Below are 24,696 nucleotides of genomic sequence, written 5' to 3' on the forward strand. Positions count from 1 at the left end.
AACCCAGGCAGGTCCGTATGTGATCTCACATGCATAACATAAAATGAATGGGTGCTCACGGTGGGAGACCAATTTGACGAGCCTATTAAGCAAATCAAACAATTTTTTGTTCGTGACATCTTGGAGAACCGCCGATTCAGCTCGAGACACTACACCTGCGACATACGCAGAATCTGTCACCAAATTAAAAGGTCCTGGGAATCTCTGGAACGCCCTGACGACTGCGTCCAACTCAGCAACTTGTGGAGAGCCCTCCACAACAGCAACATCGGTCTCCCACTGCTGAGTCTGAGGATCCTTCCAAGTCATCACTGACTTGTGAGATGCTCCAGACGCATCTGTAAAAATTGTCACAGCGTCCAGTGGCTCCCTGCTTTGAACCTTTTTCAGAGACAATTTGAACTCCGAATTGAATAATTTGTGGGCCGGCCGATCTACTGCGACGCGCCCAGTGTAGCTGTCGTGTGCAAACTGAAGGTATTCTTTAGTTTGCAGCAGTTCCTCAAAGGTCCTTAACTTTAGTTGGCCCGATTCTAATTTAATTGGAATATGTATACATGCGAAATCACACCCTGCCAGCTCCCTGATCCTCGATCTTGCTTTGAGGATCAGCTCGGCTACCAACTCCTGTGGCCGTGTCATCCTTTTGGACCGATGATGGCTGAGGAACACCCACTCTATAATTAAGAGGGGATCGCCCAGGCCTTGGTCCTTAAGACTACTGTCCCATTGGTGTATTATGCCATGGAGGTGTGGCAACTTTCCTAGTATTATAAATTTGAAGGGCAGGCCCGGATGGTAGCGATGGGCCTGCCTGGCCGAAATAGCCTTTTGGATCTTCTCCAAAGCTACCTGTGCCTCTGGGGTGAGAGCCCTAGGGGAACTAAGTCCCTCTCCCCCTTTCAACAAATTGAAAAGGGGGGCCAGGTCCTCGGTTGAAATGCCCATCCAGGATCTCACCCAATTTAAAGACCCACACAGTTGATGGACATCCGCTAGGGTCTGGACTTTTGTCCTAATAGCCAATTTTTGCAGAACAATGGTCCACTTCATAATTTCGAGGCCCAGGTATTTCCAAGGTGGCATCCGCTGAATTTTGTCCTGCTGGAGCTCGAACCCTGCAGCAACCAACGCATCGGTTGTCAGGTCAAGCGCATGGGCAAGTAGACTGTGATCGGGTGCACACACGAGGATGTCGTCCATGTAATGATGGATGATGACGGCATCCCCGAGGGCTGTATGTATGGGTGACAGCAGCGAAGCAACGTACCACTGGCAGATCACAGGGCCATTCTTCATGCCCTGAGGAAGGACCCGCCAATGGTAGCGCTTGGCTGGGGACTCACGGTTGATGGATGGAACCGTGAATGCAAAGCGCGGAGCATCGTCTGGGTGAAGGGGAATTTGAAAGAAACAATCCTTTATGTCTATAACGGCCAGATTCCAATTTTGTGGGAGCATTGCTGGGGAGGGCATCCCCAGCTGAAGAGACCCCATATCGATAATTAAATCATTAATTTGTCTGAGGTCGGTCAGGAGCCGCCACTTATCCTTATTAGGCTTCTTAATAACAAACACTGGGGAGTTCCAAGGTGACATGGTCTCCACCAGGTTGCCTTTTAGCAGCTGCTCCTGAACGAGCTCGTTGAGCGCCTTTAATTTTTGCTTATTAAGTGGCCACTGTAAGACCTGTACTGGCTTATCTGACAGCCAATTCAGTTTCCAGGTCTGGCGCTCTTCAGTGGCCACCGCCCGAAAAACCTGGGGAGCCTTTGGAAGGTCAATTCTGGCTCCCCACTGGGCTAGAAGGTCTCTTCCCCAGAGACGCTCGGTGTAATCTAAAACAAACGGGCGTATAGAAGCCAATTGCCCGTCGGGCCCCCTAATTTGTACAATGCTCTTAGATTGATTTGCCAATTGAAGGCCCCCAACACCCGAGATCGTGCCTGCAGCGCTCTGCAAGCCCCAATGCAACGGCCACTCCCGAGAGGGAATGATCGTGACATCTGCCCCCATGTCCAATAGACCCCTTACAATCTTTTTGTCCCTGCCCAACGAAAGTTGACAAGTCAGGCGGGGTTTCTCCCTCCCTACTAGCTGCTCCCAGGCCACCGTCCGAGGCGATGACTTCTCCACGGGTTCCTTCCAATGGTCTTCATCTGGAACTGGGACGGCCTGGGCGATAACCTGTCCCTTAGGGAGGAAGAGTGGGGGTCGGACACAGTACAGCCCTACCGCAAAACAGTCCCGGTCGGTAGTTACCAAACCCGGGACGATGTAGATGTCTCGCGGCGTGTGCTTAGTGTCCCTGATGACGGTCCACCTGCAACGTCCTAGTTTCCTCCAGCGACCCGGGTGTTGCAGGTCGACAGACACCAGCTGAATATCACTATTTGGGAGATAAAGATCCCTAGTGAGATGCAGCCTGTAGGGGGAAACAGAGGACATGGTGTTAAGCGCAGGATTGGGCGAGGTACCACAAGTTGGAGTAGTCAAGTCCAGGAAATTGGTCAAGTCCGGCAACGTGAACGGCGGCTCTCCCTTTACTCCTCCCTCCCCGCTGGATGTTAACTGACCCACCGCATTTTTATCGTGGCGCAGGGAGGGGCTGCGCTCAGGGCCTAGTTTTTTGGCCCTTTCTCCTTCTCCTCCTCCTTCCTCCTGTATTCAAAGAACCCCTGCCTCAAGGGGCACTGGGGCATCCAATGTCCTATTTTGCCACACAAGTGGCAGGGGTGGGTGGCTGCTGATCTTCTGCCGGACCCTGGTGTTGAAGGTCCGGCGACGGGGGCAGCTTCAGCTTCATAAGACTCAGGCTCTGGGCATTCGGCGAAGGCGACTGATGACCTTTTTGGGCGCGATGGTAAAGGAAACCTACTAACCACGGCTTCAATCATTGCTTCCACTGTGGGCCGGGGACTTCGAGGGAGTGTCTTGATAGCCTTCCTACACTAAGAGTTGGCGTTGTTATATGCCATCCTTCTGAGCATGTCCTCCCTCTCACTGTCCCCGGACACCTGTGCCTCCACATAACGATATAAACGTTCGAGGAAAGCCATGTAGGGTTCCTGCGCCCCCTGCCGAATCTCATCATCTTCCCACTGAGAGGTAGCGACAGCCAGCTTATAAAAGGCCCGCTGTGCCGCCTTGCCGGCCTCTACTAGCTGCTGTGGAAGAGAGCCCTTGCCTGCGCTGCCCCGTTTGCCCACTGCCCTTCGCCTACCAGATGATCTTCTGAAATCACCAGACCATCCACATCATGAGACGTTGAAGGGCTCCCCCAAAGAATTGGGAGAACCTCAAAGATCTCCCTCCTCCATTCTGCCACCCAAACCCTAAACTCTATGGGTGCAGTGAGACTAGAGAAGAGGGCCCTCAGGTCCGCAGGCACCAGATCTCCCTGTGCTAGGGCGTTACGGAGGAGCCCCCAGAAGTATTCGGACTCCCGGGTATACTCCTTCTGCGCCTTGCACAGTTCCTTGATCCGGGCCTGTGCTAAAGGCACCCATTGGGCCTGGGAGCTCCCATCTCCGCTCAGGTGGTATGTAACCGGAGTGGCTTCCAATATAGGCGTCTGCTCCGGTTTCCGGTCATCCACCACCCCCCCCCCCCCGGAACACAAAGCGTGGGAACTGGAAGAGGGAGTGTGGGAACCGGAATAGGAGGAGGTTGAGGTGGGGTCTGGCAAAGAGGCGGGACGAGGGCGTGGGCGCGGCACACCACCCCACTCCGCCCCCTGGGTGGAGTTCAGAGGCGGAGCAGAATACGAGGGGGGAGCGGGGGAGGAGTCAATTGGGGGCAGAGCTGCAGGTGGGGCAAAGGGAGGAGTCTTGGGAGGAGCTGAGAGCGGAGAAACGGGTGGGAAAGAGGGAGGAACCAAAGGAGGGGCAACTGAAACCCGAGGAGGGGCAACAGGAGGAGAGGTTGGGTCAAGGGGAAAGAAGGGGTTGGCACTGGGCCGGAAAGGGTTGGAGGAAGAAGAAGAAGCCTTGGTGGGAACGACCACGCGGTCGCTGCCATCATGGGCTCCTTGGGAGCCATTTGGCAAACCTTCCATAAACCGTACAAACTTCGGGACACTAACCGGGGACTTACGGACTGGGTCAGAGGGTGAGGGAAGAGAAGGAGCCTGGCCAGGGCTCCTCGAAGGGGAAGGCCGAGCGGGTCGAGGGGGAGCAGGGGCAGGATGGACCCCCTGCCTCTTGTCAGCCCTCAAAATCCCCCTCGAGGGCTCCTGCCTATGGGAAGAGGGTAAGGGTTGAGGGGTAGGGGCAACCAAACCGGGAGAACGGGGAGACAAACACGAACTAGAAAGGCTTTTCCTCAGCTCCCCTGACAGGCGGAGTGTGGCATGCACTCTGCCCGCCCAATATGCCACGGTGGCCAACTTAGTTTCCCCAGAGTTAACGGCCTCATCTAATTTAGCTACAACGGCTGCCCAAAACCGTGGCTGCTTCGCAAGTTCCGGGGAAACTTCGGGGAAATGGGAGAATATCCATCTAATCAACACTATCAACTCTTTCTTGGGGACAGTAAACCCTCCCCCAAGTAACAAACCCTTAACCACAATAAAAACTCCTTTTTGGGTTTTGCTCAAACCTGCACCCATGATCCTGCTCCTAAAGCACCCTAGACAAGGCGACTTCAGGAGGAGCAAGCACCCACGATGGAACACTCCACCCGCCCGAGAAAAATGCAAACTAAAACAATGAAGCACACACTGTCGGCCCCTGCTCCCCCCACTGTCCTCAAGTCTGAGGGTTCACTGAGGGGAAAGAAAGGAATTTAGGTGGTAGGACCTGGCCCCAAGTCTGGGGAAGCAGACCCCACAGGAAAGGGAAAGCAAAAAACGATAGGGGTGAGGACTGTCCCCAGAAGAACATCCCACACCAAGAGGCCCCCCCCCCCGGACAGAGAGAAGGCAGAGCTTCCCCGCGCCCGCCGGCACGAATTCCAAAAGACAGCAAAACACGCCACAGAGAGAGACAATGCAGCTGTGTATACTGCTTTTAAAATTCCCGGGCAGCAGCAGCAGGAGGCAGTCCCAACGGCTAAGCGTCCGGGCGTAGTCCAGGCCCCACATTGGGCGCCACACTGCAGCGACGTGTATTTAGCCTTCTAGAGCAGAGAAGGTCAGAGTCCGGCTAGCTGAGGTTAAGGCCGACACCTCGCTGCATAACCTGCCAGCACCCCTCAGCGTCGTAAGGCCTCGGGCTGTGCTGGTTGCCGACTGGATCGCTGCTAAACAACGAGAAGGAAGGAGCTGGACACTTGCCGGGGGGGCTAAACTTGGTTTATTGGAAAGCCCACGATGTCCCAGCGAATGACCAAGAACAAAGGGTGCTTAGGAGTTATAAAGGGAAGGAGTGGACCCGGGAGGGGTTTACAGAAGACCAATAGGGGGAGAAGAGGGGATGAACTTAATACAAATGACATAGTGGAGAGCCCAAGAGGTACCAGGTATGGGAGGGGCCCCGGGACCACAGCCAACCACAACTCCCAAAGAGGAGAAGCTTCTGGAATACTAGGTGGAGTGGGGGGTGATTGACTTGGCCCAGGGAGAAGAAAAAGCATACATATAAGGGAAAAAGGGGAGGAGGAATTATATAACCTAACAGATTGACAATAGAACTGACAGGGCTGTGGCGGGAAAACTGAGGACGGCAGAACCATTTTACACAAAATGAGGAGGAGCAGATACATAAAATGGGGGAGGAATTAAATGAACTTAATGAACACACTACAACAGAAGATCACATTTCATTTCCAAAATATTGTAACATAATAGTAGCCACCTGGGCATAGATTAGGAACTTCACACTCCATACTGCCCCCAGTCAAGCGGCCAGGAAGAGAAAATGAATCATTTGATTAAGCAGCAAATTATAAGACTGGGGCAGGAAGGTAATCTACCCTGGCCACAAGCTCTTCCACTGGCACTATTGCGAATTCAAATTAAACCTCGAGCTAAAGAAAAGTTGAGCCCTTTTGAAATACTCTATGGAAGACCATATGGAATACAAAAGGGAATGTTCACCCACATTGCAGAGGTAACACTGGCCACCTACATAGTGGCTTTAAGCAAATAGCTCAGAGAAATTGAGAAACACGTGGCTGGAACTCAGAGCAGGGAGTTAGATGAGCCAGTACGTAACATACAGCCTGGAGATTATGTATATGTTAAGTCTCTTAGAGAAAAGACTTTGGAACCACATTGGGAGGGACTGTTCCAAGTGCTTCTCACCACTTTCACTGCAATCAAAATCAAGGAGCAGAACGCCTAGATCCATCACTCTCAAGTTAAGAAGGCCCAGAAGCCCCTTGGAGAGTGACACCAGAAGACAATGAACTGAGACTAAAATTTACTCAGGCAAAATGAGTATATTGTGGTCGGGGGTAGTTCATACTTTGATTTACAAAATTGTTTTGTATGTAATTATAACTGAAGTTCTAGAAGTAGAGAGTACCTCTATCCAAAGTGATGCTGAATGGCTTTGGTCCCAGGCTTTTAATCAGTATACTGGATCCATGAGAGAACTTCCTGAGATAAAAGATTTAAACCTATCTACTGTAGTAATCCACAGGAATCAGATATATGAGAAGCAGGAATGGCAGGAACGGGAGCTGTGGACACTTCAAAGGGATCAGAGGAGAGGAAATCAAAGTAGAGTGCCAGGTCATCAATGGGATGGCTTACGGGAGACCAGATGCAATTAGTGTCTCAACCTCTCCTGGTGTATACGAACACCAGGAAGTTTGTGACAGCCTAAGTAAATCAGACTGTTGGTGTAATTTCACCTTAATACAGCCTGTAGAAGTGACTTGCCTTTAGGCTTGAGATGCTATCGGACTTTCATTTAAATTCAAAGTAGACGCTGCACTTTTTACAACAGCAGGACCTTATACAACCCACACTAAGACTCAAATAGTTCAGACTCAACCCAAACCTGAACCTGAAGTGTATGAAATAGGCCCTTACGTAGTGAGGAATGTGGGTGAACAACAACTATTGTTCGATCCAGAATGGTCTCTCAAACGGGTTGAGTTGATAATGCAAATTAACGTCTCAAAAATCCAACCAGCCTGCTCCTCCTTCCTAAAAACATCCTTTGAGGACTGGACAACGTAGTTACAAAGACAGGTATATCTCAGGAGCAGAATAAGAAAAGATTCAACTGAGATAGGGACAGGATTAAGAGTTTTAAATGGAATTGATTCAGAAATACTGATGAATAAACTGGCCACTGCAGCAGTTGACCTAACAAAATTGAAGCAGCCTTTGAAGTCATCTCTATTGGCATTAGGAACTAGCCAGTGGCAGATTTCAAAAGTACTGCCCAAGTGGGAAAAGGCCAAAACCACAAGTTAATAGTAGAAGCACACAGTACAGTTCAAGATAATGTGTCTTTAGTTTTCAGTTGTATACAAGCACAGTTATGGATGCAGGCAACAGCAGCTCTGATCATACGGGAAGGGGGTGAAGGTAATTTTCCAGCTGAATTTCGGAAAATTGTCTGGGATAATGCGATTGATTTTGAAAGGAAGTTTCAATTCTGGTGGACTATGGTAAATTTCACCTATGATCCTGCTTCTAATGTGGCCACTGCCTTTGTGCTTACCATACGTAATGCCACTGTTTATGTTATCCATCCCATCATTGCACTAAGATTAAACCATGAAAAAACAATACTCTACCCTTCAGAACATAGAGTGTGAGCACGAAAGAGTAATGAAAAGTGGCAAACAGTAAACTTAGAATCCTGCATTACTAGAGAACAGATGGGATTCATTTGTGAAAGCAATACTATTAATGCCCAGGATGTGTGTTTAGACACTGAACAGAGTATTTGCCACTTCGAAGCTCATCCAGTCACTGACCAGAAAACTGTGCTCGTATATACTGGAAAAAGGTGTGTGTGCCTTAGAACTGCCTGTGCTGCTGTAAAAATTGATAGCAACGATGTTATTTTGCATAGTAGAAATCATTCTAATTTCTGTATTTGTGATTTTGTTAAGATTATTGGCTTGTTGCCTTCTGATATAAGGCAAGGCGACCTGGTTTCGAGGAGCAGCACGACGACCCAACTCTCCAGGGTCGCTCGGGCCAAAGAGCACGCAGACACCAATGTGGTGGACGGTCTAAGGCCTTTATTTATCTCATCTCATGGGGTTTTATAGTCTAAGAGGTCTCTCTACGTCAGAGGGGGTCTGCAGTACCATCTATGGTTAGTAAGGAGTGGAAAGTTACCAGGAGTGGAAAGTTACTAGCGCTACTATCGTTAGGGGGGCTACATTCCTAGTTACATTCCTAGAGTGATCTCTTATCTTAAGGGATTAGGGGAAAAGGACTCCTACCACTTTCCATCACATCGCGTGATCTTCCGCTCGCCTGTCCCTATCTACCACATGGGTGTGATTTTTCGTACTTGGCCCCAGTGACATCCCACCAGCTGATTAAAACCAATTATACAATGTATCACAGACTATCACCTACCCCTATTAGGATGGACCTTGCATTAGTAAAACAATTAATTAGGCACCAAGACCTGCTGAGGATCTTGAAGGAAATCCAAGAAAGCGGAAAAAAAACCTTAATTACTGTCCAACATGATACAAAAGAAATAACCAGAATTCTACAGAGAATAAAACAAAATGTGGATCATCACTGGTGAGATGTGATCTTTGGGTGATCACCAACTGCAAAGGGAATCTTTAATAAGTTGTGTCATCTCATTGCAGTTTTGTTAATATTAGTTAGAATAATCTTATACTGCTAATTTGGAATTGGAGAATACTACAACGAGTAGCTGTGTTAACTTCTCTATCAAATATGCATGGTAAAGCATTAAGAGACACTTATTGTCATAGGAGTTTGCATTAAGTAAAAGAATTTACTTATTTTCTAGAAAAGGGGGGAATGGGATGGAGTAAAAGTCCCTCAGAGTAGAAATCCATTTTGATTTAGGAGAAAGGTACATCTTTTAGCCTGTGCAGCCTGGCCTGCTGCAAGGCCGAAACTAAAGGCAAAGCTGTGTCAAGTGAAAGACAGAGATAAGGGGGGGGGGAGGCAGGGAGAGATAAAGAGAGACAGAAACTGCTGTTAAGAGCAAGTCAGCTTGACCAAGGAATTCTTTCTGATAAAGAAGAACTAGCAGCAAATGTCATGCAAAATTCGTAAAAATGAATATGTATGAACCTATTGTGAAACTGTATGCATATGTATTTGAGAGGGAGATAAAAAGCAACCAGAAGTTCCCAGAGGTGCACATGCCTTTTTGAGGAGAGCAATCTCCACATGTGTCCAGCGCTGTAATAAAACATACCGGCTTTACAACTTTCACAAAGTTGTGGAGTTTTTTTCTTTTTCTCCACAAAACAGCATCTCTCCTGATTGGAGTCCCACATCACTTGGAGAAGCAAGTTTTCATTAACTTGTTCCAGCGTCCGCCTGGACTGCCTGAGCCTGGCTGTGTTGTCTCTCCCACAGATGCTGAGGTGTGGGAGCAGCTCTCTGGCCACAGAGAGAAACAACTTTCCCAGGCATTGTCCTGGAGAAGTCTGTGAGATCAGAGAGAAAAATGAGAAACAATTTTTATCTTCACTTGCTGCGCTTGTTGTTGTGAACATGTGGAATGAGTTATGGAGATTGTTTACCAAAGGGTGGTTTCTTAATTAGCCACTGGTGATAGTGTTTGGATTGGAGGACCAATTAGGTCCAGGTGTATCATAACTGTCTATAAAAGCAATGGGTTTCTTAATAATAATTTATAATATTATAAAGAGATTGATCAGCCTTCTGTGAATCATGGAGTCAATGCTAATTATTACCCGGCTGGGGGCCTGTCACTGTGACACTGAGGTGGTTGAGGTCCCCCATGAGGACCAGGGTTTGTGAACATGAGGCGTCTCCTATCTGTAGAGGGCCTCATCCATTTGGTCTTCTTGGTGAGGTGGCCTGTAGCAGACCCCCCACTATGATGTCACCTCTCCCTGCCCTCCCTTTTAATCCTGAGCTATAAGCTCTCAATTGGCTCCTCATCCATCTCCAGGCAGAGCTCCATGCACTCCAGCTGGTCACTGACATAGAGGGCAACCCAGCCTCCTCATCTCCCCTACCTGTTCTTCCTAAAGAACCTGTATCCTTCCATTCCAACACTCCAGTCATAGGAGTCCTCACACCATGTTTCTGTGATGCCAATAAGGTCATAGGCCTGCAAGCATGTGCATGTCTCTATTTCCCCTTTTTATCACCCATGCTATGTGCATTTGTATAAAGGCATTTAAGTTGGACCCCCAATGAAGCTGACTTTTTGTCTGAAATGGCTAGAATTCACTTGTGCTGTCCTTCAGGTGGTCTCCTGCTGACCTGGGATCCCTCTCCAGGCTCTGGGCATCCCTTGCTGGCTCCAGCATCTAACTAGTATGAGTGGGATGGGATGTCATCCCACAACTTATCACTGTTAAACTTGATGACAGCCCACTCCCCTGTCATATCTAGTTTAAAACTCTATCAAAAAGTCCCACTAGCCCTTAACCAAAAACACTTTTTCCCCTTTGAGAGAGGTGAATCCCATCTAAATTCAGCAAGCCTGGTGCCATGTAAGCCACCCAATTATCAAAGAAATTAAAATGTGGGGTTGTGACACTGTCGCTGTTGAGACGGCAAGAACAAACAAAAGAACACCATGCATTTGAGAAGGCTTCTCTTTTTTATTTTTGCATCATGCCATCTTTTTATACCTTCTCACAAAGTTTATGCCTATTCATTTGACACAATAAATCAGCATAATGTTCATTGAAGCAAGGCGGTCTCCACCACTGTTTTCTGCTGAAATCTAACTGCAGGCCCCTTGTTTATCTCTTCATCTCTTCCATTTCCACACCGATGGCCTTGGTGGAGCTCCTTTCAGGGGCAAAGGCGACTCTTATCAGCTTCTCTTCTTCAACTAACTCTTTCTGACTCACAGACCAGCTGTGAGCCCCTTCCACAATTCCCCCTTTTTGTATTTAAGCCACAAACACAACTGCTAAGGATTTTTGCAGGGCCCTTTGAAAAAATCCAAGAAGATGGGAGACACTCAAAGCAATGATTACAACCACCAGCAAAATTAAGAGTCCACCTTCCAACAATACCCCAAGCCATTCAGCAATATCCCATCTCACAAGGAAACCACTCAACCATTCCCATCCTTCATTCACCTGCAGATAACAAACTCCCTTCTTCAAATCTAAAATACTCCCGTAAACTAACCCAGAGTGATCTGACAAACCCATACAACACATGCCCTCAAAATCCTAACATCCGTAACCATACACCAACAGTAAAGAATACACCAACAAGACACATAGAAAATGGATCTTCAGATGCTATTATAGACCCCACAGTCCTTTAATGACACAATTATGGCAGAATGATGTTGGAATACCAGGCTCTTTCTTGCTCCGAGGTCAGGGCCAATAAAATTCAGGAAACTTTGTTTTTGAACTCTCGCTCTGAAGTTTATTATCCTTATCTATTACAAACTTATGAGATGTGAGCTCTCTCTAATGAGTCGAAAAAATGAGCTAAAATGGTGTCTATTAAGGCTATTTAGGTCCCAATTATCTAATAAGCAGTTGACATCTATATTATTTATGCTTCTATAATCCAATTATGATCACCCAAAATCTGCAACGTGGACATCTTTCACTAAATTAGAGAAAACTACCCAGATTCACGAAGAAGAAGGTGCAAAAAACACAAGTAACCCACACCCAAAATTCTCCATCTTGGCTCCCATCTATCACCATATACTAAAATCCCAAATCTAAGTTTTTTCACCCTGTGAAATCACACAATTCTATCCAAACTACACACACACACTGTTTCTGTGGCATCACTTAATTTTTAAAGCCTTTTCCAGGGTCTCAGGTCAAACAAGGTGTTTTCTTGAGGGTTGGCACCCTTATATTCAGAAAGCTCGAAGTTTTCAGCCGTCAGAGTTCCAACAGAATGATGCCTTCACTTTTAGTTAAATTTTCCTCTACACATAGTTGCATTTCTGTGGCTAAACGACCAAGTCATCAATCTAGTCGCCAATTAGAACTAAGTAGCATCCACTTAACTTTACAACTGACTGCTGCTATCATAATGGGCAACTAGCCTAGCTGTTCAAAGTGTGGAACCTTAACTACTAATTTAACACCCCCATGCAAAGGCAACACTTCTCCCCTAGGTACATTAAATTCCCCTATTTTGGGACCGTTGGTGCCATGCAAAAGGAAATGGTACAAGATACATAACTCAGTGCTGCCAACCTCTCTGTAGAGGAATGCAAAGAACTAAAGGTAACATATACCAATTTAAACTTGGGTTTTCAGCTCAAGTCAATATCCCCACTTGCTTTGCCCTAAATTATACATTTTGGCTTGTAAGCATGAGGTTACCAGAATATTTAAAAGTCCAAGATTGCAGAAAAACCTTGATCAGCAACAAGGTCTAAATAGGTAACAGTGGTTTGGTTATGGCTTTCTTTCTTTATAAAGCAATACAGAGTCTTAAAGCATCTTCACAGCATATTGTTTGAGGGTCCATGCTTCAATCCACTTGGTCGCCAGTATCATCCACTCATTGTACTTTAACTGTGGAACCATCCATCCTGTTCCTTCTAGTATCCTCCAAGTACGGTTTAACGCAGCAAGCAGAAACCCAACGAAGGCCATTCTCTGTCAAAACACAAGCATATCCCCTTCCCCAAGTTATTAATTCCATTGGACCAGCCCACACTCCCGTAAGTAAATCTATAACCCATACCTTAATGTTTCTGGGATGTCGCTGTTGAGTAAGAAACAACACAGACTCACCAGAAGGCGGGTTTGCACAGCAGCTTTACTTTGGATTCTCCTTTTTATACATTGTTCTGATACAGATAGACCTGATTGGTCAATTAATCAACACATTTCACCTGATTGGCTAATTAACAAAATGCCTTTCTAATAAACAATCTTTGAGAAAAACAAGAAAACAGAGAGTAGGAAAACAACACCTGCAGGTTGTTTATGATAATAAGCTATCATTGTTTATCTTCAACTCCCTAAAGTCTCACAAGCCGATTCTGGGAAAACTTATCTAGTTTTCTCACTCTCTGACCAGGCTGTGACATCCACAGGTCCCTCCTTTTTGTTTAAAGGAGGAGGTGGTGTTTGACAATCCTCTGCAGGGGCCCTTGCAGGAAGGAGAACAAACACAGCTCCAGAGTTTCCTCTAGCAGTTGCTAGTTATCAATCAGAACCTCAATCAGATGCTGATTTAAAATGGTCAGAGAGATCAAATCTTGTGATTCCCTCTTACAAAAAATGCACTATCAATCTTAAAATAAGTTACCTATTCTAAAATAATCTCAACACTAAGTCTAATATAGTAACAATTTATCATTAATTTGTTCAAAGAACTGACAGTCTTAGCCTGTCAACAGTCCTTTTTCAGAAGCAAAGAAAGGATGGAATGTTTGCTCCCCACTCGTGGAGGGGCCATCTGATTGGTGGTCAACATCTTGATCTTCATTCGGAGGTTGTCTGTTGGCCACACTGTTTTTGGAGTCACAAATAAGGGCAGACACACCTCGCACATACCCATCGTACTGCAGTATCTGTGGAAACACATGCATACCTATGGCCCCAAGTGACAAGGACATACAGGCCCTCCCACTTATTAGTGGCTAGGTCCCGTATGCAGGCTTCCGCTCGAGGCAGGTGCATCTCACCTGAAGAATGCAATGAGGAAATTATTTAAAATGACGGGACTCTGAATTCTGTGGCCCTGTAAGATGATTGATTGTATATAGAGCTTTTCCAATCAACTGTGTGGAGTTTCTCCAGGCATTCCCCTATTTTGTTTTCCCAGAACACACTTTTGTCATTGTTTAGGCCTGGCACAGAGCCAGTGCCCCCATGAGAATACCCTCTCCCTGGTGTCTGCTGTGAGATGTGACCAGGAACAAGCAAAGCAGGCTCCAGCTTAGAAATAAAGAAAACTTTATTACCTAAACTACAAGAAAATAAGGAAAAAAACTATAAGGGAGAAATTGAAAACCTTACAAAAAGCACTTTCCTCCTCCCCACCACCAAAATTTCCCAATCTGATACATTCCCCCACATCACCAACTGCTCAGTCTGGCACCACCCTTTAGAATACTCAAACTTCAGTTCATGAAGAGGAGAGGAGTCCTTCTTGCACCATAGGCTTCCCCTGGAGACACGTTGAGACCTCGGGTGCTTCCATGTCACTCAGCACCGCCCGGAAAGTCCTGTTGCCATGGTGACATCTTCCTTCCATGCCCAGTGCTCTCACCACTGTTCATGGACCAGAGCAGCTTTTAGGGTTGTCTTTTAAGGATGCCTTGTCTCACTCCAAAAAAAGGCACAGTCTCTGCTTTGGGACATCTGTCCCCCCCATTTTTTCCACCCCCTGGGGCCGAGGGATACCCACAATGAGGCACTGCCTCCCCCTAAATGCAGTCTCTGTGACACAGGAATAAAACTGGTTCAGTCTATGGCCACACAAGAAAAGTCCAGCCAAAAGGCCACTCCAATCATCTCTCCCCACTCAGCCAGTCTTCTCCACTTCCCTCGGGCCTAGTTCTTGGTTATCTTATTTCCTATCTCTCCTCTTATTCAGCTCCGAGGAGGATCAGCATTTTTGCAAGGTCCCAATCATGTAAGAAAAAGGGTTAAAAATTTCAGTCTCTGCCTGTCCCAGAGCTCCGGCACTCCCACACTCGCTGCTGCTCCGGCCGGGCACCTTCCCCCCCCACTCCCCGCTTCTCCTCCTCGGCCTGCTGCTATCACATTCCGTCATCGCCAGCTCTCCCTCTCTCTCTCCTGGGGGGGCTGGGGGGGGGCGTGGCTGCCCGATGCCTCCTGGGGCTCTTCTACCCTTCCATCCTCAAGGGCCTCCTCACCCCCCATCTCTGTCCAGCCCCAGGCCTACCACATGGCTGCCCCTCACCCACCCAGCAGCAGCAGCTGGACGAGGGAGGGAGATCCAACATCTTTCCCTCGAAGTCCCAAGAGGACCTCCCAGGGCCGAAGCTCTGGTTTTTAACCCCTGTGTTTTCTTGGAGGTGTGTCCAAACCCCACTGGCCACACCAGGGGCCAATATCAAAATCCGAGCACCCATTGGTTTGACCACAGCATCCCAGAATTCCCACTTCTTCCTGGCCAAACCACCACAACTTTAAAGTGCCATGAGTGAGTTCAACAATGGCCTGGCCCATTGGAGAATGCGGGATACCAAGTTTGTGTGACACTCCCCATAAGCGCAAGAAGTACCACGTCTTCTGTGAGATATAGGCAGGGCCATTGTCAGTTTTCACAGAAGATATTCCCAAGATTGCAAAAGCCATCCTCCAATGGGCAATCACGTTGTGATCCTTTTCTTCAGTATGAGCAGATGCCCACATGGCAGAGGAGAAGGTGTCAATAGACACGTGCACATACTTAAGTCGGCCAAATTTGGCAATATGAGTGACATCTGTCTGCCAAAGCTGCAAGGTCTTTAGGCCTCTGGGGTTCACCCCTGCTGGTAAAGGTGCAGCAAGTCTATGACAGTCAGCGCAAGAACTGACAATGCTACGAGCCTCAGTTGGCGTTAACTGAAATTGGTTCTACAGGGTATGTGCACTTTGATGGAAAAAATCATGCAATGCTTTGGCTTGCTGGGCTTGAGGCGCAACCCATGCAGGGTTTGCTAACCTGTCCACCCTGGGATTACCTTCTGCTATGAAATCTGGTAAATTGTTGTGACTCCAAATGTGCAAGATGTAATACGAATGAACTCGGGTCTGAATTGCACACCACAAAGTTTTCAATAACTGAAACAAAACTGTGTTATTGGCTTCTTTCAGAAGTGAACAATCCAAATGTTTGGTTATGTCTGTGACATAAGCAGAATCAATGACCAAGTTCAGAGGCACCCGAGAAAATGTCTGGAATGCCATGGAAACAGCCTTTAATTCAACCAACTGGGCCTAGCCTGACTTGTGGCCTTCCAGCACCTGCCACTCAGATTCATCCTTCCAAGTAACAATGGCTGCACCCAGCTGCCTTTTGGCCGCACTGACAGATTGGTTGATTTTGCCAACTGCAATAACTTGTGACTTGGCATATGATAGGCAATCTGCCCTGAGAAGTTTTGCAGCGCACTTTGCAAAAGAACACTGTTAATGAAGCTCCATTCAAAGTCATCCCATTCTACTGGAAGAATGATTGTCACGGGATCAGTGGCCATTAGTTGCAAACACCGCTGACGGCATTTGATTATCAAATGAGTGATCAGCTCAAATAATGGGGGTGACATATTTTTTGGTTAATGGGGCAAGAAGACCCATTCCAAAATGTGCAAAGCATCAGACCATTTTTCATTCCATTGGTCAATGATACCCATAGGATAAAAATCTGGATTGGTAATGAAGACAGTGATATCAATGGAAAGATCTACCTGATGAACAGGACAAGCAGAAACAGCCTTTTGGACCTCCTCCAGCACTCGTTGTGCCTCAGGAGTCATTTCCCAAGGTGATTTCAGGTCAGTGTCGCTCTTTAGAGTGTCATACAACAGGGACAGTTGTTTTCTTGTTAGTCCCAAGTAGGGATGCAACTAGCTGATGACACCCAGAAATTTCTGGGCATCATTCAGAGTCTTAATAGAACCCGAGAATTGCACCTCTTGATGCTGAATGATTTGATGAAGAATTTTGACTCCTAGATACTTCCAAGGAGAATGCTGTTGAACTTTCTCTGGGGTCACCTGCAGCCCATAAACATGCAGAGCAGCGAACACCTGAGGTTGTATCCTCAGCACCTCATCCTGGGTGAGTGCTGCCACCAGGATGTCGTCCATGTAATGATAACAACATGCATCAGGAAACTGATTGCCAACTTCGGACAAGGCCTGAGCTGCATACCATTGACAAATAGTCGGGCTATTGGTACAGTCCTGTGGCAAAACTTTCCATTGACATCTCTGCACATGTTCAGCATTGTTAATTGCAGGCACAGTAAAGGCAATCTTTGGTTTGTCATCAGGATGCAAAGGAATTGTGAAGAAACAATCCTTCAAATCAATGATTTAGATTTCCCATTCTGTAGGGAGCATGATGGGTGAGGGCAAACCAGTCTGCAATGCTCCCATGCTTTCCATCACTGCATTAATTTCTCAGAGGTCCTGTAACAGTGTCCATTTCCCAGGTTTTTTCTTTATCACAAAGACAGGAGTATTCCCGGGACTAATTGAAGGCTCAATGTGTCCCTGTTGCAATTGTTCCTGAACCAAGTCACTAAGGATGACCAATTTTTTTTTTTGTCAGGGGTCACTGGTGAACCCAAATGGATTTGTCCACCAGCCACCATAAAGGCAGCATAGGATATTGACACTGCATTGCTGCGGTTACAGGGAGATGTTCTCCGGCTTCTCACTCCCCGCAACCGACAAAGTCTTGAGAGGGGCCGCCTCCAGATCTGTGCAGACACTTTCCCAGGTGGTGGTGCTTACAGGGGTTTGCAGTTCTCTGCAGCTGTCGGCTGTGGCATGGGTGGCACAGCAGCAGCACATTACGAAGAACCAAGGCAAAGGAATAGGGAGTGATCACTTGTTTGAGTTCCAAGGAAGTTTATTTCCCCAGGGGAGCCAGGGACAAGTGATGTCAACTGAGGGCAAAAGAACTGCTTTTAAGGAAGGGAGGGAATAAGGGGAGGACACAACTTTTCACCAATAGGAAGGCATTAGGGCAGGGGTGCAGGGTAAGGGCTATCCAATAGAAGCCAACAAGGGGAAGGAGCAAACCTTACAATCCAATCATGCTTTGAGGAAGAGATGAAGGATAGGGAACATTCCGGAGCAAAAAGGGTGTGCTATCTTTGACAGACAAGGGTAAGACAAGGGAACAAGGGAGGTACAAGGAGACTGACAGGGGGATTGACATACACTTGGTGGGAAAATCTTGGGGTAAACAACTTAGGACTGAATCATCAGGGAAGCCAAATGGGGTACAAGGAACAAACAATTAAAAACATATACGAAGGGATATTACAGAAGAGCAAACTGTAAAATAACAGACTACCACAGGATATCTTCCGCCCTTCAACACAGTGGCCCCAATTAAAAATCCATCCCAATTTGCACCCCCCCAGGCAGCCAATGCATCCTGCCCCCAGAGATTGATCGGAGTTGGAATGACATAGGGCTGAACTGCAGCTGTCTGCCCATTCATGTTACTGATCAGCACAGACCATTGGCTTACCAAGGTACTTGCTGCACTCCCCACCCCTTCAACGGCTGACCCTATGGGAGCCAAAGACTATGTAGGATGCCATGCAGAGAGGGAGATGACTGTCACATCTGCCCTGTGTATTGTATTTGTGGCGTTCCCAGACGAAGGGAGGAATGATAAATCTGACTCCATGTTCTTGAAGGTTAATTTATGATTTTATGATATTATATTATATCAAAGACTACTATACTAAACTATACTAAAGAATACAGAAAGGATACTTACAGAAGGCTAACAAGATAATAACGAAAACTTGTGACTCTTTCCAGAGCCCCGACACAGCTTGCCGTGGTTGGCCAATAAGTCAAAACAATTCACATGAAACCAATGAAACAATCACCAGTTGGATAAACAATCTCCAAACACATTCCAAAGCAGCAAAACACAGGAGAAGCAATGAGATAATTATTGTTTTCCTTTTTCTCTGAGGCTTCTCAGCTTCTCAGGAGAGAAATCCTGGACCAAGGGATTTTTCGGAAAATATGACAGTGACACCTGTGTCGATCAAACCTTTAAGCCCGATCTTCGGCAGGCGGGCACCCAGTAGGGTCAGGGTACACACCATCTGGGGTCACCGAGCAGAAATATCTGCAGGCCAGAGGACTTGTGGCAGTCCCATGAATTCAAAGCCACCATTCCTACGAGTCCACCTGCCAGTCTTGGGGACACGTGACTGAAAAGGCACAAGCTGAACAATCCGAGTCCTTGCCGGAATAGTGATGGGGGGTTGACATGGAAACCGTAGCACAAATTTGACCTGAAAAGCCAGAGTCAATTACACCTGAGTGAACAAAGATTCCTTGGTGGGTGACACTAGATCTTCCCACAAGCAGTGTGCTCAGTCCTTGTCCCAAAGGTCCAAACACATCCAAAGGAACCTTAGTTCACAACAGGATTCTAAGATGACTGCGGTTGTGGTACATACATCCACCCCAGTGGAGCCTTGGGTGTTGCCTCAGAGCTGGCTGGGCACACCTGTGCCTGTGCCATGCCCTGAGGAATCACTTGTGTCAGAGTGCAGTTCCCCTGTGGGCTCATCTTCCCGTTTCCTGGGCCTACCAAAGATTGGCCATTAGCATGATATTTAGACTTACATTGGGTTGAATAATGACCTGCCCTTAGGCATCTAGAGCACAAGAAAGTGGTACTTGGCCCTGTTTGTTTGCACTTCCTTGCTTTTTCTTGCCCTTATTTTTGCTCTTCTTCTGTTGTCCACCCCCTGAGGATATCTGGCCTGGCTGTAAAGCAATCGTCAGAGCAGACACTTTGTGGTCTACAGCACCTATCTTGGCACATGTGTTAACCATGTCTGTTAGCATCAGGTTGCCTGGAAGAGCATCTATGATCCTCTGGCACTCACTGTTTGCATTGTCCCGAGCTAACTGCTTGCATAAAACCCACCTCAAGGTATCATCCTCAACCTGTTTCTCCAGGGCAGCTGCAAGCTTCTTGACAAATGACAAAAAGGGTTCATCTTCTCCTTGATTTATTGACATATACTGTGGTCTGGGGGAGGCCGTTTCAATAGTTTTTAACAATGCATTAAATCCTACCCTTTGACTCTGCTCAAGAACAGCAGAGTCCCAGGTAGCCTGAAAATCAGGACTGGAAAAAGCCTGTTCTCCAAGGAGAACGTCCACCCCCATGTAAAACCTAGGATCTCCCTGAGGCAAAAGCCTGTTGCCTGCTGCAACCCTTTCAATGGCCTGCCTCCAGCTGTCTCGAAAAACACCAAATTGCACAGGCTGGAACAGTGCCTGAGCTATATATGTAATATCAAATGGAGCAAGCCCGTCTGTGTTTAGCACTCTGAGAACCTGCATAACTTGTACAAAGCCAAGGCCACATTTCACAACCTTCTCTTGCAAATCTTGGACCATCTACCAGGCAATCACATCATGCTTGTCCTGAATTTGGGACAGCTTTATACACGGGAAAAGCTTGAACCTCTCCTTGTGGCAGAAGATGGTCTCCCTGAACTACCTGTGTCTCCTCCGCAGATGCTGGATGAACTGTTTGACCAACATCTGTGGCCCCTTCCCCCGGATCTAGTGTGGTGTCAGCTCCCCACTGTGGCATTCCCACCCTGTCCAACAGGTCCCAATCCCCAGCTTCTGAAGCTCATGTCTTAACTGCATCCCAAAAGCTGGGAAGGTTCTTGGGGCTCATGGTCACCTGATAGGGGGACAAAGTCCAGAGATTATGCAGGGATGATGACGCCGCCTGTCAGTGCCAGCATTCTGCCGCCAGGGCACGTCCCCACGTGGCGGCTGGCCATTGGCATTCGTCACTGTCACTGTCCCCATCCAGGAAGGGGGAGGACAGCCTGAGGGCAGCGGGGGGTGGTGGGTTGGCCGGAGGCTCCGAAGTTGAAGGACTGTAGACCACTAAGATGAGGGGCTGGTTACAAGCCCAGTCGCATGTGGGCCAGTCGCCGACTGTGCTGCGGCCAGGGGCCCAGCCATGGATGGAGTAGTTGGAGGTGTGGCAGCAGGTAGAGTGGCCGTGGCAGGCAGAGCAGCCGGGGCCAGCAGCACTGCCACCGCCACAGGCTGCAATGGCAAAGCTGCAAAAGACATTAAGTCAACCAAGTCAGCCACAGCACAGGGAGGAGGAGAAGGCAGTTGTTCTGCAACCAAAGGTAGGGGGCTGTAAGAGACGATCCGAAGGTTCCCTCATTTGCCTCATGACTGTCACAAGGACAGAGACTAAGACCCTGAAGATCCTGACTAGAGTTCTGGCCTGGTTGAGGTAGATGCTTGCCAAGTGATTGTTTGCAGGCGTGCTTGCTGTGCTGCCATGGTACACTGCTTTGAGCAGGGACTGGCAATTAGCAGCTTGTTCTGTAGGCTTACACCTGCTTCACGATACCCGTTCACCACAATAGCCCATGAATTTCCCCACCTCTTGGCCAGAGAACTTTGATGATTCCCCAAGGAAGATCCCTCATCTGCCTCATGACCGCCGTCTAGGATGGAGATTGAAGCCCCCTCCCAAGGACTGAGACCCTTAAAATTGTAACACAGGGGCTCTGGCCTGACTGAAGCAGGATGTCTGCCAAGTGTTGCCTGCAGGTATGTTCACTGAACCAAGACTGGTTTCCCATGGGAAACAGTCCTGAAACAATGGGCCCTGCTCACTGCTGGGACTGGTTTGTCCTGTTCGGAACTGGACTGTCTGTACTTGTTATCAGTGGACTTATTCTCCACTGTCCTGTACCTGTTCCCTTGACTATAAAAGGCCTCTGAGTTAACCAAAGACTTTGAGATTCTCCCTGACATGACAAGATGAATCTATTGGCCAAGCCACGTGGATTTCATCTCTCCACTGGTAGCTATTCTCGCCCTTCTTTTTCTTTCTTTTTCTTTCTCTCTCTCTCTCTCTCTCTCTCCCCCGTATCTCCTTTCTAATCCTTCTATCACATTTGCTGTGGGCACTCAATAAAAAGTGCATTTGTTTTGATTAATACTGAAAGTCCCCTGCTGTGTGTCTTTTGCACTCTGAGATCGGTAAAACGAACCATCATAATCCCCACTTGTACTGGTGGATCGTGACAGGGGGGAAGGGGAACACAACTCCTGTTGTGTGATTTACCATTCAGAGAGACAACGCTGATGCGGTGGTCACAGTGACTGTTGTCTGCACAGGGGCCATGGAAAAGGAGGGGGAAGATGGCTGGGGGTGTGACATCGGCTGGAACAAACATCCGCCAGGAGGCACTGACAATGGATGTGGCCAGTACAGTTGCACAGGCTCTGTGGCTGAGGACAAGGGAGCCGACGGAGCAACCACTGTGGTCGTGACGACCACCGATGGCAGAGATGGCTCTGCCCTCACCCACAATATGGGGGGGGAACTTGAGTTGGGAACAGCAGCTTTTGCCGGCCGTGAAAGAGTTGGTCTCCGACTTGCAGTGAAGGAGAAGGCGGGGCCGGCAAGACTGTCCCCCTGCCCCCTGCCTGACGGAGGCAAGCATCACCAACGGCTGGAGCAGGGTCAGCTGTTGCAGCTGTTCACTAGCCTCTCTTCGCAGTGCAGCAGAAGATCGAACCGTCAGCCGTGCCAGCAATAGTTTCGGCGCCGCCAGTGGGGATGAAGGGGCCGAAAGCAGTGCAAAGGGGGAGAAGCCATCCCCCCGGGCATGGCTAAGACGTGGCTATCACTCTCCATGGTGTTGGTTTTGCTAGAGGAGGACGCGTCGACCTCACAGAGTCCTAGGGACAAGGATATGTGGGCGGAACATAATCTCCAGATGAGAGATAGGTTCTGCGGGGAGTCCCCACACCCCCCGCCGGTCAGTGCGGAGATGGAAAAAAGCTGTCAGCAGCTCAGTCTGGCGATCTTCCCCCCAGGGTGTTGGCGCCCCCATAGGCAACATCTTCACCATCCGAGTACGGGCTGCCTGCTGTGCTGGAGAATTTGTCCCTACCTGCATTTCTAAGCTATCACAGCAAAACTGGGATCCCAGTCCCTTCCAGGAGGATGCAGGGAAAGGTCATTACCTCTCTGGGGGAACAGAGGGTGTCCAGACCGAGGCGGTGGAATAGCAGCGGGGTTCCGAAGTGTGTTTGTCCATCCCGCAATCCACGAAGGGCCGATTGATGCAAAACATGGCGTGATCACCAGATATCACTGTTGAGTAAGAAACAACACAGATTCACCAGAAGGCGGGTTTGCACAGCACAGCAGCTTTACTTTGGATTCTCCTTTTTATACATTGTTCTGATACAGATAGACCTGATTGGTCCATTATTCATCACATTTCACCTGACTGGCTAATTAACAAAATGCCTTTCTTATAAACAATCTTTGAGAAAAACAAGAAAAGAGAGCGTAGGAAAACAACACCTGCAGGTTGTTTATAATAACAAGCTATCATTGTTTATCTTCAACTTCCTAAAGTCTCACAAGCTGATTCTGGGAAAACTTATCTAGTTTTCTCGCTCTCTGACCAGGCTGTCACATCCATACTGTGAAAGTTTGGTTGTTAAGAATTCAAAAAAGAAAAATTGTAAAATATAGGAGACAATTGTGAATCAGGTAAAGGACATAAAAAGTTTAACACACAAACAGCTTTATCTAATCTCACTTGAGGTGATTCCCGTTGCATTCCGCCTTTTTGTTTTTGAACCTGACCCTTCAAAACACCATGAGTGTGCTCAATAATTGCTTGACCTGTTGGAGTATGGGGAATACCAGTAGAATGGTCAACACCCCAGGCACAGAAAAACGTCTGCAGTTTTTGTGAAACATATGCCGGGCCATTATCTGTCTTTATATGTGATGGAACACCCAAAATAGAAAAGGCATGACAAAAATGACGAATCACATCCCAAGGTGTTTCACCTGCAAATGCTGATGCAACCATGGCATGAGAGAAGGTATCAATTGTAACATGAATATACTTTAAATGGCCAAATTCAGCCATTTTTGTAACATCAGTTTGCCATTCTTGCAAAGGGAGTAAACCTCTATGGTTGGTGCCATAATTTTGTCCAGTATGAATCATATGACAATCAAGACAAGAAGAAATAATTGATTTTGCTTCACTGTGTGATAATTTAAATTGTTACTGAAGTGCCTGAGCACCTTGATGAAAGAATTGATGAGACAGAACAGCTTGCTGAAGCACATTTGGTACAGTTTTGACTGCAGTAGCAGCCACAAGGGAATCCACATAGGCATTATCTTCAACAAAAAATCCAGGTAGCAATGTATGACTACGAATATGCATAATAAAATAAGAATGCTTTTGATTATGAATAACAGTCCATAATTTCAGCAACATGACAAATAATGTTTTCTCCTTCACATTATATAACACAACTTTATCTAAATGTTTAACTAAATTAGCAACATAAACAGAATCAGTAACCATATTTACAGGATTAGGAAATAAAGGGCAAAAGTACAGCACAAAGTTCAACCAGCTGAGGAGACCCTTGTTGGACCATTACTTCATATTCCCAGTGATCATCCTTTCTCCAGGTTACAGCTGCTTTTCCAGTTTTCCCTGATCCATCTGTAAAAACTGTTGAACCTTCCACTGGAACAAGAGAACAAATTTGTTTCCCCTGAAAAGGAATATTCTTAGTCAAAGTCAAAATAGTTTGAGAAGGTAAATGATATGCTATCTGGCCTGTAAAATAAGATAGAGCAGATTGCAATTTATTATTATTTTGAAAACACCACTCAAAATACCACTGTTGTACAAGTATCACAATAGTTACAGGATCATCGCCCAAGATTTCATGACAATGTCTGCGACCTTTGATAATGATATCTGTGAAAAGCTCATAAAGTCCTGGAGCTGGTTTTCGGGATCTGAAAGATAAAAATATCCATTCTAAAATATGCAATTTATCTTCTCAGTCATCATTCCATTGG

The sequence above is a fragment of the Melospiza georgiana genome, chromosome W, assembly GCF_028018845.1.
Source record: "Melospiza georgiana isolate bMelGeo1 chromosome W, bMelGeo1.pri, whole genome shotgun sequence".
Taxonomy (NCBI): Eukaryota; Metazoa; Chordata; class Aves; order Passeriformes; family Passerellidae; genus Melospiza; species Melospiza georgiana.